Source organism: Macrobrachium rosenbergii, chromosome 41, assembly GCF_040412425.1.
Source record: "Macrobrachium rosenbergii isolate ZJJX-2024 chromosome 41, ASM4041242v1, whole genome shotgun sequence".
Classification (NCBI taxonomy): Eukaryota; Metazoa; Arthropoda; class Malacostraca; order Decapoda; family Palaemonidae; genus Macrobrachium; species Macrobrachium rosenbergii.
The window spans coordinates 34,721,334-34,734,707 of NC_089781.1; the positions used below are offsets into that span (position 1 = coordinate 34,721,334).

The window sequence follows — 13,374 nt, forward strand, 5'->3', positions numbered from 1 at the left end:
ATATATATATATATATATATATATATATATATATATATATATATATATATATATATATATATAGAGCGTGTTTGAATGTTTTTAGATTTGATTTAGATGGTGATTTTATGGAGGGATTATGTAGTGTGCATTTCCCAGACTTCTGTGTGTGTGTGTGTGTGTGTGTGTGTGTGTGTGTGAGAGAGAGAGAGATAGAGAGAGAGAGTTTATATTAATAAGTTATTCGATATAGAGAGAGAGAGAGAGAGAGAGAGAGTTTATGAAACCTAAGTTGAGAGAGAGAGAGAGAGAGAGAGCGTAATTGTTGACGAGTCATTTGGCTGTTCGGGAGTTGGTCGTTTTTTTGGGTGTGACTGCGTGTCCGTTTGTCTTCTGCCTGAGTGTTGTGTAATCGGGGGTCAGTCTTTAGTCAGAGCTAGTGCCAGTCAGTGGTTTCGTGTTGAGAGTTTTTGTATGTTTTTCCGAGAGTTGTTAGTTTTTCTTGTTGGTGTGCTATTTTATTGTGTGTATATGGTTCTATTTCCTTGTTTTTTTATATATATTTCCGTGTTGTGTTAATGGTTGTTTGAGATTGTGAGATTACGACGGCCTCATCTACCTCCCAGCAGCCGAGCCTCGTCTTGAGTCTGAAGTGCAAGGTGAGTGTGTATGTTTTTATTTTGTGTTTTTGGTTTTGTCCGTTTGTCATTTTTCAAATTGAGTAACGGGTGGTTTACAGATTTTTTCTCCACTTTTTCTTGTAATTACTAATGTTTTTTATATGATTGTAAAGCTAAAGATTTGGGCTTTACAACAAAAAAATATATTCAAATGTGTTTGTGTGCATCTTACTTACTACAGTCAATTATTTTACGTTTATTCGCTTTCTTTTTTTTTATCTTCCCTCTCAATGCAAGGGCATTTATCTCACAGGCCATTTTTTATGCTCACCTAGTAATTTACAATATTTTACCTTCACAATGACAGCAAAATCACCCGTATTACTGGAAAAATAACCGTGTGGTAAGGATTTGAAAAAATTCAACATAGTGTGTTTTGTTTTTTATGCGGCTAAACTTGACTTTTCATATACGTACGCTTGACAATATTTGGTAATTCTGGGTGCCGGCTGTACAAATTTTTTCTCCACTATTTCTTGACGTTTTTAATGTTTTTTACTTGCTTTACAAGAGCGTAAAGATTTGGGCTTTTAAACTAAAATGTATTGACCAAATGTGTTTGTGACATTATCTAACGCACTTAGGTCTAGCCGGCAGTTTACGAGCCCGCCACCCTCTTCATGGCTTATCGGCAAAATTGTAACCAGTAAACATCCCTACGGCACGTTAGACATATTTTTAGGCCATTTTTATGCTTACACCTTTGCCGTAATAGCAATGGATTTTACGGACACAATGACAGCAAAATTAGGTAATTCAAGTCGTATTACTGGAAAAGGTCAATTACAGTGTAGTTACAGCCGGCCGAAAAAATTTACTTTAAATTGTTGTAAAACAAGTAAAATAACATAGGAAAACGTCACCTGCGCTAAAGTTGAGCTTTTCATATAGCGTACGCTTAGATTTATTTTCTGCAATCTTCCTCTCAATGCAAGGGCATTTAGACATCTCATAGTCCATTTTTGATGCTCACCCAGTAATTTATAATCATTTACCTTCACAATGACAGCAATATCACCCAAATTACTCGTAAAATAACCGTATGGTAATGATTTGAAAAACATTTTTACATTGCGAGTTTTCGGCCAAGCCAGTGGCTAAACTTGACTTTTCATATACGTGCGCTTGACAATTTTTTTTCTCCACTTTATTTTCTCGTAATTACCAAAGTTTTTATACTATTGTAAAGCTAAAGACTTGAGCTTTACAACAAAATTGTATTCAAATGTGTTTGTGCAACATCTTACTTACTACAGTCAATTATTTTACGCTTATTCGTTTTTTTTTCTTTATTTTTATCTTCCCTCTCAATGCAAGGGCATTTAGACATCTCATAGGCCATTTTTGATGCTCACACAGTAATTTACAATCATGTACCTTCACAATGACAGCAAAGTCACCCATATTAGTCGAAAAAAAACCGTGTGGTAAGGATTTGAAAAAAAATTTCTACATTGCGTGTTTTCAGCCACGCCTGCAGCTAAACTTGACTTTTCATATACGTACGCTTGACAATATTTTTCTCCACTTTATTTTCTCGTAATTACCAAAGTTTTTATACTATTGTAAAGCTAAAGACTTGGGCTTTACAAAAAATTATATTCAGATGTGTTTGTGCAACATCTTACTTACCACAGTCAATTATTTTAAGTTTATTCGCTTTTTTTTCTTTTTTTTATCTTCCCTCTCAATGCAAGGGCATTTAGACATCTCATAGTCCATTTTTGATGCTCACCCAGTAATTTATAACCATTTACCTTCACAATGACAGCAAAATCACCCAAATTACTCGTAACATAACCGTATGGTAAGGATTTGAAAAAAAATTTTTACATTGCGTGTTTTCGGCCAAGCCAGCGGCTAAACTTGACTTTTCATATACGTGCGCTTGACAATTTTTTTCTCCACTGTATTTTCTCGTAATTACCAAAGTTTTTATACTATTGTAAAGCTAAATACTTGAGCTTTACAACAAAATTATATTCAAATGTGTTTGTGCAACATCTTACTTACTACAGTCAATTATTTTACGTTTATTTGTTTTTTTTTTTTTATCTTCCCTCTCAATGCAAGGGCATTTAAACATCTCATAGGCCATTTTTTATGCTTACTGTCATTAACAATCATTTAGCTTCCCAATGACAGCAAAATCACCCAAATTACTCGAAAAATAACCGGATGGTGAGGATTTGAAAAAAAACTTTTGCGATCGCTGGTTTGCACTACTCCCGCTAAAGAAAATTTTGCTTTCGATAATTTTACTTATCCCATTTTTTCTGTTTCATTCCATCTAAATACAAAGTTACTTATACCGTTTTGTAGCTAAATAATTGCTCTATACAATGGTAAAATATGAAATTCCTGTGCTGTGTAGCCTTGGTGCTATATCTCAATATATACGATAAAAGAAAAAAAATTTCGTTATCGGCAAAGTTCACCAAATGATAAAGGCTATTTACACAGATTTTTTTTTATTTTTTATGCCTGCATCGTAAAATTCAGTCATTTTTCAAAAGAAAGCGACCAACCTGACCTCTTCAAAATGCGTTTGCAATCCAAAATAGTCCGGGGGTAAGGCTTCCCAAATTGCCATATAGGGCGGGGGTGAGAGGGTTAGTACTCCATTTTATGTCACGTCTCGTTTCTTGCAATCCAGTTATGTTAGATTGTTGCCAAATAAATTATTTTGGGTAAAGCTTGTTTCGCTGTAGATCTGAGAGAGAGAGAGAGAGAGAGAGAGAGAGAGAGAATGCAGTCACTACCAAGCTACCATAGATGGGACTTCTTGACTGTTAGGAAAGGTAAGCAAAATGGGATTACTTTCGATTGGGTAACAGATTTTGGTTGGCAGCAGGAACTACACTTAGGTATATTATAATGGTTAGGTACACTTCTGAAAAGATTCATCTTAGGAGGAAATTGAGATTAAGCATTAGGGTGTGCTTTGGTTGGTATATGTGCCTCTTTGCTTAGGGAATTTTTGCAGTTAGGCGAGCTTGCACTGCTGATCGAGTCAGTTGCCCTGGGAACTCGAGTGGCAAGTGTTGGGTGAGTGCATTTGAAAGACCGAGAGGTGTTTTTGTCACTTTTCAGGTTAACTACATGTCGTGTAACCATTGTAGTGAGAAGGGGTTACATGAGAGTTACTGTGTTTTTTTTCTTGTTAGTTACTTGTAATGGAGGTTAATTAAGGGAGAGTCCTATTGCTTTGTGGTTATGTCAGGAAGAGAGTGTGTGTGGAGCTTTCATTAGGGAATGGTGACAATCTTATGACATCATTGAAAGCGCTTGCTCATCTTAGTCTGGTGTTGGCTCGATGCTGTTGTCTCATTCTCTCTGTGAGCCCATTTTCTTTGTGTGGAGTGAAGTATTTCGAGTGTTCAGGAAAATTTCTGGTTGTCGATCACGACTGTTTAGAATTTTTTTGTCTTAATTGTTTGCATTTGCGGCTAGGGTTACTTCATTGTTCGCATTTGGCATTTAGAATTTTATTTAATGGTTCGCATTTGCATTAGTGTTGGGGTCTTGCTGAATTTTTAACAAGTTGCTTTATTTTTTTTTTCTTTTTCTTTCTACCTTTGTGGAATTATATGAAGTTGAGATCAGGTCGGGTACTTGGAACTTGGAGGATTATCCGTTCAGATACTATGACGGAGGCTAACGAAGATAAGGATAAGGTGACAATATTGCGCAAATTTACGTTCGTAAACGCAGGAATTCGGCCTTTTCCAGGGCTGGTTGATGGCGTTCTTTCAGTTCCTCTCAAAATTTTTATAGAGGGGGTGTCAAATTTTTTAGTCACCAAGAAAATAATGGATGGGGTAGAGGCTTTCAATGAAGCAAAAGGCTTCCTTAGTTTAGATAAAGGGGATATCAGACAGCGTTGCCGGAGTCATCACTTTTTAAAGTGGAGGACCTGGGACGATCTTAAGGATTTTTTGATAGTGTCATATGGAACAACCGGAGCCAATGATGCAGTTCAGGACGTTAGGTCTCTTTTCAAGGTCCGTAAAGCCATAATTTGCTGGTCACATTTGGTGCCAGATGTTTTGATGCTGCAAGCGATTTTTTGAAGAAGCTGAGAAATTCTGGTTGGGTAAATAGAGAGACTATTTCGATAGAGAATCTTGAGAAACTATTGCAACGTGTGGATTCTGAATGACGTTCCTGATGCTATCATAAATAGCTTTGACAAGGAGATAGAAAGGAGGTCAGACGAGACTTTACTGTTCTCTCAAATTCATAAGCACATGTTGAAATGCTCTGCAGTAGATAGCTCCTTTTCGGACAGGATGCCGAAATCTTCTGGGGCTATTCCGAAGCATCATACAAAGACTAATTCTGATTCCACAATTATGAGGTTATGTGCCAAGACAGAGGATGATAAGACTTCTGCAAGTTCAGGATCTCAGGGGCATTGTTACAATTGTAATAGGCAGGGCCATACTAAGAAGTTTTGTAGGGTGAAATATTGTGGCACTTGCAAGTCTGCATATCACGGTTAGCAGTTTTGCCTGCTTCTTAAACAGAATGAGTCTAGCAGAGCTGGTCTGGCAGGTAGGAGAACTCCTCAAGGGGGTTTTTCAGGGGCCTCTAGGGGCCGACCAGTGGTAAAAGGGTCTGTGCATGGGGTTGATGTTAATATCTTTATAGATTCCTCTATTAACTGCATGAATTATGAGTTGTTCCGATGAGCGTTTTCCGATCGTTCTTTGAAACCTGCTAAAGAGACAGCATGTGATGTGCAAGCAAATAGGTTATGGGTTTTGGGTTACGTAGATGTGTGTTTATTTCTTGGGGGTAGAACTTTTACAGAGCCATTTTTGGTTATACGAGGGGCTGCTCTGGGGAATACATTGTTACTGGGCCATCCAGCATGTCGGCGACACAAAATCTCAATTCACAGAGGGGTATGCAGTATAACTGTTGGAGTACCTAGTGTTTTTGTACCTTACGAGGAAATGGATATAAGTAGAGTGGATGATGATAATGGATTGGATGTACATGAGAATTTGTGGGTGGGTTCTGAACATGTTTCTGTGGGCAGGATGTGTTATACAGGGGTTTTGTCAGATGATGTGGTTCTAGGTCCTGGTATGGTTTCTATGGTGAAAGTTTGAGTGAAAGGTGTGCATAAGCCCAGACAGGTATGTGTGTGGATGAATATAGCGAAAAGCTGAAGGGGGTAGTGTGTACGGCTTCTATTAGCAATGTATAGAGTTCAGGGGATACTTGGGCAGAGTTGCGCAACTGTAATGATTCAGTTTGGAACTATCAGAAGGATACTTATGCGGTTAATTTTATTGACTGGATTGATGAAGATAATTCAGTTGCTATAGTCAGGGACATGTGTGAATTTTCAGAAGCAGATTTAACAGGCTAGGAGGCAGGTTTTTAGGGATCATTTAGCCAATGCTGATTTTAAAGAATATATTGATGGTATGGAAGATCTTCTGTTACTTAAAGGGGATAAGTTAGTGTTAACAAATGTGGTAGAACACAAGGTTCATTTAGAGGATAAGACTAAGCCTATTTTTGTCCCTTCATATAGGATCTGTTTTAAGATTAGAGAACAGGTAGAGCAAGAAGTTAATAAGTGGGAGGAGGAAGGCATTGTTAGGCCCAGTTCCTCACCTTTTAATTTTCCATTGTTAGCAGTGCCTGAGAAGGATGGTTCAGTTCGAGTTTGTGTGGACTTTAGGAAGTTGAACAAGAAAACCATTCCTGATCATTACCCTGTGGCGTGTTTGCCAGATTTATTTGTTGAGGATGCTTGCAAGTACTGCTTAGCAAGGAGAGTCGCAAGTATAAGGCATTTTCTTTGCTGAAGGAACATTGAGTTCACACGGATGCCATTTGGTTTATCAGGTAGTCCTATAACATTTACTAGGCTTGTGAATACAGTTTTGCATGGCTTATTAGGGAAGTCCATTTTTGTTTATATGGACGATATCTTAGTTGCCAATGATTCTGTAGAGGAACATTTAGAGTTTCTTAGGGAAGTTTTCAGGAGGCTTAAGTTAGCAGGTTTGAAGATAAAATTAGCAAAGTGTAATTTTCTGAAGAAGCAGATAGTATATTTCGGTCATGTTATTTCTAAATAGGGGGGTTAGAATGAATGATGATGAAGTTAGGGCAATTGTAGATTTTCCTGCTCCCAAGAATAAGAAACAGATTTGGTGTTTCTTGGGCATGGCTGGATTTTTTTGTAGGTTTGTGGAGGGTTTTTCTACTTTAGCATCTCCTTTGACAGAAGTCCTGAGGGATGATGTGCAGTTTGTATGGGGTGATGGACAGCAGTCAGCCTTTCAGAATATTGAGGATACTTTAGTTATTACCCCAGTGTTGAAGCTTCCTGATTTTGAGTGCCCTTTCACTTTGGTGACAGATGCCAGTCACTATGGCATAGGGGCCTGCCTTATGCAGAAGTACGATGGAAGACTCCATCCGATTGCATTTTACAATAGGAAGTTTAAGTCGCGGGGTAGTAATGAATGGCTGTGATTAGTCATGGAGGAGAAGGCCTTTGCCATAGTGTCTAGTTTGGTTCGTGGATTAACCTTGAAAGGAAGGCAGGAAAAATCGATCGTATATATACGTACTAAACGCCACAGTAAAAACATCTGCTTTCTGTATATATACGTATTAAACGGCTCAGGTAGGTTTGGCGCATTACTTATATATACGTACTAAACGGTTAAAGGGTTAAGGGCAAGTTTGAACTGCGCTCTCGCCTGCCTTATCAGCAGTGCAAAGTGTCCTTCCCTCGGGCTACCATTTTGCCTCCATAGTAGGAACATTTCTCGTGAATGTGTATAAAGATCTTTAACCAATTCATTCCATCTAGGTACATTACGAGAGTTGCCTTGACGAGAACTAAAGGTATCCCTGCCGGAGGCGAGCATAGCAGAAATTATATTTGAATAGAATTCTTTCAGATCTCTCCTGTGATGATCGTTCTACATTTTGGATTTGTGCACAGTAAGGCGCCTGCCGGTTGGGCTAGTGACCGCAGCCTGGTTTCTGTGGTTTCCCTGAAGGATCTGGTTTTCTGTTGGTTTTTAAAATCCCAGTTAACAGTTGGTGGGCGATCAGTTAGGGGGTTCGTGGTAGGGAGGGATGGGGTACTGAATGACACCTGTAAGGGGATGTGATCATAGCCCATTGCCCATTGTAAGATTGCAGGTCAAAATAGCAAATGTTGCAGTGGTCAAAGGATAGAATTCTGTTCTGTACATAGGTGAGGGGGGAGGGAGGAGCATTACATCGAATGCAGAGCATGATTTTGACAGAAGCAGCATTATAAAACTGTTTTGTGGGGTGAGAATTAAGATCCCAGTTATGTAGGCTGTAACTGTGTCCATTCTGTTCTGTACATAGGTATAGGAGGAGGGAGGGAGGAGCATTACATCGCTAATTCGGAGAGCATGATTTTGACAGAAGCGAGTAAGTTCATTATAAAACTGTTTTGTGGGGTGAGAATTAAGATCCCCAGTTATGTAGAGTATACAGCAGTAGAGTCGTGAATAATGCTGTGTAACTCACCTATGATCATGCAGTACTGATCAAAGTTATCGTTCTTTTCCCAGGGCATATAAACATTAATTATTAGGATATTAGAGTCCCCTACACTCACTCGAAGCCCTAGCAATCTATCACTCCTATAGGTCAACACATTCACCATATTATCTAGCGATTTGTGCCACAGGAGAGAAAGGCCCCCTTTCGGGTGACCGGCTACGATGTGATCTGTAACTTGCATCGATGAGGTCGAGAAAGCTCTGAAGTCTTCATGCATTGAATCGCAGATGGCAAGGTCATGAGGCCAGAGGAGCGTTTCTTGCAATGCAATGATGCCTGTGAAGTTTTTGCAGAACACGTTTTAAGGGAGGAATGTTCCGCTTGAGGCCAAAAATATTCCAAGAGATTATATTTAGTGTATCCATGGCAGCTCACAAAGATGGGAAATGAATGAGTTGATCATTTGGGTGGATGGGGGATTGGCCCGTGGGGTGGGTATTCACTCGACTTAGGAGGATGGCTGGCACTTGTGTAGAAGGCGAGTCTGCGCCTGAACCTCTACTTGGGGTGTCAGTAAGTTCCCCTGGGAGAGCTTGGTCCCAGATTAGGTTGTATCTTGAGACTTTTATGTTAGGACCGAAATTGTCACCTTTAAGAACATCGAGGTGGTGAAATAGGCAGGTAATCCTGTAGGCCACTTTGTTTGACTTTGCATGGGATTTTGTGGGAGATAAGAGGGTTGGAGCCCGTGAGAAACTTTACTCTCTTCTATGGCGTCTAGCTTCACCGATGACCGTAAATTGTGAATCACAACGTGACATCTCTCAGGTTTCAGGCGAAGTGATTCACGAATGCTGGGCTCTGGTTCAGCAGCCACTCGAGACATTCTTTTCTTTTTTCTACTTGTTTGTGTCTGCCAAGCCCCACTCCCCTCATGATCAATCACATCTTCATCCACGACGGGGGGTTGGGGGGAAGATATAGTGTTGGAAGACTCACGCGGGCTGGTGATCGTCGCTGAGGATCTATCTTCCACCGGAGGCACTGGGAAGGAAGGGGAGGTTGGGGGTTCGTCGGTCCTCTCTGATAGGTCTACAGGTGGTGTGGGCGCTTCATCCGAAGGAGAGAGGGGAGTTCCCTCATGGGAGGGTATGGCCAACTCAACTTCACATTGCACCCTCACTTCTCTTGTGTTGTTGGGAGGCAAGGAAGTGATAGATGCTTCATTCAAAGGAGTCTAGTGGCTTGCTGTGCGATTGTCTAATGATTCCTGCACTCCTTTGATGGCATCCCAGATCCGTGAAAGATTATTTGTTTTCACAGTTTTAAGACTGTTGAGTGATTCCTATATTCCTTTGATCATGTCCCAGATCTGTGGAAATTTGTCTTGTGCTTCCTCTATTTTTTCTGAGGTTTTGTCATTTTTTTCTGAGAGGGATTTTGCTTTTAGAAAGGCATTTTCTGCCATATGGTACACTGCAGGTAGGCTTAGATCAGGAGGCCCCTTTGGAGGCAGATTGTAAGGGTCATCGGCGTAGATTTCCACCGAGCAAGTCCTTAGCCACTTAGTAATATGTGATACTTTCTTGTGAGAGGATAGGCTTTTTGTGGGTCGCTCCTGGAGAATGGTATATGGTATCAGGTCTTTGCATTTTGTATATGCTGAGTTAATTTCCTCTTCGGAGAAGGCTGCACTGACAGATTGTATAGTTGACTCTATATCTGCACAGTTCGATTGGTATTGGATAAAGTAAAGACAATTGTTCGCGAGTACAGAACTTGTGTGTGGGGCACAGGTATCGTTAGGTGCCAGGGTCACTGGCACGATGGTTGGAGGTTGGTCAGATGACATATTTGTGGTAAAGGACATTTGTAGCTTAATGCTTGTATGCGAATCACGGTGATGTGATAAAATTCATTCACATATATACTGTATATATATAGAATTTTTTTATCACACCATGATTTATATGCAATCATGAAGCTACAAATGTCGCTTAATATCAAATTCACGCTACCTCAGAAATATCCCCAATGGGGGATTATCACCAAAGGGGAATTTATAAGCGACAAATGGATTGGTACTGCCAGGTCTCGATCCCTTGACACAAATACTTATATAGCGACTCCAGTCGACGGTCTACCCACTGAGCCATCAAGAGAGGTATAAGTTAATGCCAAGTCTGCTGTACTTGTTTACTCATTGAAAGCATGGAAATTATGCTTAGCTTCGGCATTAACCCACCTCCACCATGATAGTTCATTGGTACGTTTGGAACACGTGGCTCTTATTATGAAATTTTTTATCAAACAGTGATTTATATACGATCATGAAGCTACAAATGTCGCTTAATGTCAAATTCACGCTACCTCGGGAATACCCCCTGTGGGGAATTATCACCGGAGGGGAATTTATAAGTGTTAAATGGATTGGTACTGCTGGGTCTCGATCCCTCGACACAGATACTTATCCAGCGACTCCAGTCGACGGTCTACCCACTGAGCCATCAAGAGAGATATAAGTTAATGCCGAGTCTGTTGTTCATGTTTACCCGTCGAGAGCGGGGAAATTATACTTAGCTTCGGCATTAACCCACCTCCACCATGATAATTCATTGGTACATTTGGAAAACGCAGCTCTTATTATGAAATTTTTTATCACACCGTGATTTATATACAATCATGAAGCTACAAATGTCGCTTAATATCAAATTCACACTACCTCAGGAATATCCCTGATGGGGAATTGTCACCGAAGGTAAATTTATAAGTGATAAATAGATTGGCACTACTGGGTCTCGATCCCTCAACAAAGATACTTGTCCAGCGACTCCAGTCGACAGTCAACCCACTGAGCCATCAAGCGAGGTATAAGTTAATGCCGAGTCTGCTGTATTTGTTTCCCAAAATCGAATATATATATATATATATACATAAATATATATATATATATATATATATATATATATATATATTATATAGCAAATATATATATATATATATATATATATATATATATATATATATATATATATATATATATATATATATATATATATATATATATAAAATGTATAAATATATAAAATATATATATAAATATATAAAAATATATATATATATATATATATATATATATATATATATATATATATATATATATATATATATATATATATATATATATATATATATATATATATATATATATATATATATATATGTAATATATATATATATATATAATATATATATATATATATATATATATATATATATATATATATATATATATATATATATATATATATATATATATATATATATAAACATACAAGGGGATTATGAACCCTACAAGTAATTATGAACCCTCATGCACACTGTAAAAATGGAATTACTTCACGAATGGCTGATAATAAGATTACAACATAAGTCTAAATTTTTATAAAATATATAAAAAGCAAATTTGCAATGCTCACGCTCAAGTACTCATCCACTGAAGTGCTCTTAGAGTATGCCAAAGTAAATTCAGGATTTTCAGCTATGTCAGTGAAGTCTGAGATTGGAAGCCGTGGGTCCCCAGCTGCCAGACCTGACATGAGATCACTGGCGTAATGCGTCAGCATAAGCGTATGAAACATCAGCGATGTTAGCATCAACATGCGGAGGCTTGTGGCTGAAACACTGATAGAAGTCCCTGGAAAGATAGTCGATGTCAGCGCCATATAAAAGAAATCAGCGATATCGGAAGTGAATCATCTTTGTTTACAAGTTAGTAATTATCAGTTAGTCTGTGAAAGAAAATTTGCAGTTATTTTTTACTTAATAAAAAACACTTTTTTTTCTTAATAAAAAAAACTATAACTATTTACAGTTGTTTATATCAGAACGTGATTTTGGTAAAGTTTTAAATGTTCAGGCCAAATACTTCTACCAAAAATTTGATATGTGGCAAGATTTTCTCTTTCATAAAACTGCTTTTATAAATATCTCAGTTGAAGAAAAATCGAAGCAGGAATTTTTGTGCTCTGAAACTAATTCTGTAAACAACAAAATACATCACCCTGTCCCAAGAGGAATCCCACGGCAATATGTACAGCGTCGGTGGAACTCAGTTGTGATCTCAGAGGTGACAGAGAGACAAAAATGGCGAACAGCAACACTAACAGGATACAGAAAATTCCAAAAATAATCCAGACTTTCTCTTGAATTCTCAAATTGTCATAAGCAGCCCATCGCTGATCACTGCTGGATGCTCGCTTGAAGACAATAGAGTAACTGCCATGCAGATGAGAGAAATGAAATGAAGAGACCGATATATTAAAGTGTAACTTTTGTTTTATTTTTATATGTTATGGGCAAGGAGTTTTGTACTTATTCGTACCTCCTTTTTGCGTTTCTGTCCAGAAAGAAATGATAGGTTAAAAGAAACCGTATGCGGCTCTTGAAGAATTGATGGCAGATGGGCCTTGAATATCTTTTATATCTATTCAGTTACTTCTGTTAAATAATAAATTATGCATAAATTATATAATCAAGATTGTACAGATTTATATTCAGGGTTATTGCTTTCGCATGACATGGATATTTATTTTCATACCTGAAACTAAAAGGGCAAGAATATTGATTATCCTACATAGTACAAGAAGCTATGATTAGCTCCTACAGAGCAGTATTCTTTGTGCCTCTCTCTCTCTCTCTCTCTCTCTCTCTCTCTCTCTCTCTCTCTCTCTCTCTCTCTCTCTCTGCATAGAAAGTTAAAACTTAGATTAGCAAAACTCATACACAGGATATGAATAAAAAAATAACTTGATTAGCTGTTATTTTGGATTAGATCAGCCTTGTGTTGGTGCAATACCTTCCAAGGCCACCAGGATAAGAAATCTCATACAAAGAATGCAGTTAGTCACAAATTTCATTACTGGGCTGCGGTATTTTAATATGGCATGTGGGCCGCATAGTAGCTGCAGGTGATCTGTCACCCAAATGGTTGAGACTTCATGGTGACAGACAACGTGAGTGACGTTTGGGCTCGGGGTATGAGAACGGTTTGTTAGAGGCTGCTGAACCTGAAGGCTCCAGCTGGGTTCAGAAGATAAGCTGGGAAGTTTCGATAAGACAAGATATCCTATTGTAATATTAGAGAGGACATAAATTTCAAATGCTTTGTGTAAATTAGAGAGTAATTTTGCCT

At 38.4% G+C, this 13,374-nt stretch overlaps 1 long non-coding RNA gene across 1 annotated transcript in view; it reads left to right on the forward strand.

The window, feature by feature from the left end:
- The first annotated feature begins 508 nt into the window (after window positions 1-508).
- The window catches only part of LOC136826792 (uncharacterized), a 96,652-nt gene continuing 83,786 nt past the window's right edge, over window positions 509-13,374 (forward strand). The window contains exon 1 of the long non-coding RNA XR_010849712.1: window positions 509-638. This is a non-coding gene — a long non-coding RNA (uncharacterized lncRNA). The remainder of the gene's footprint in view (window positions 639-13,374) is intronic.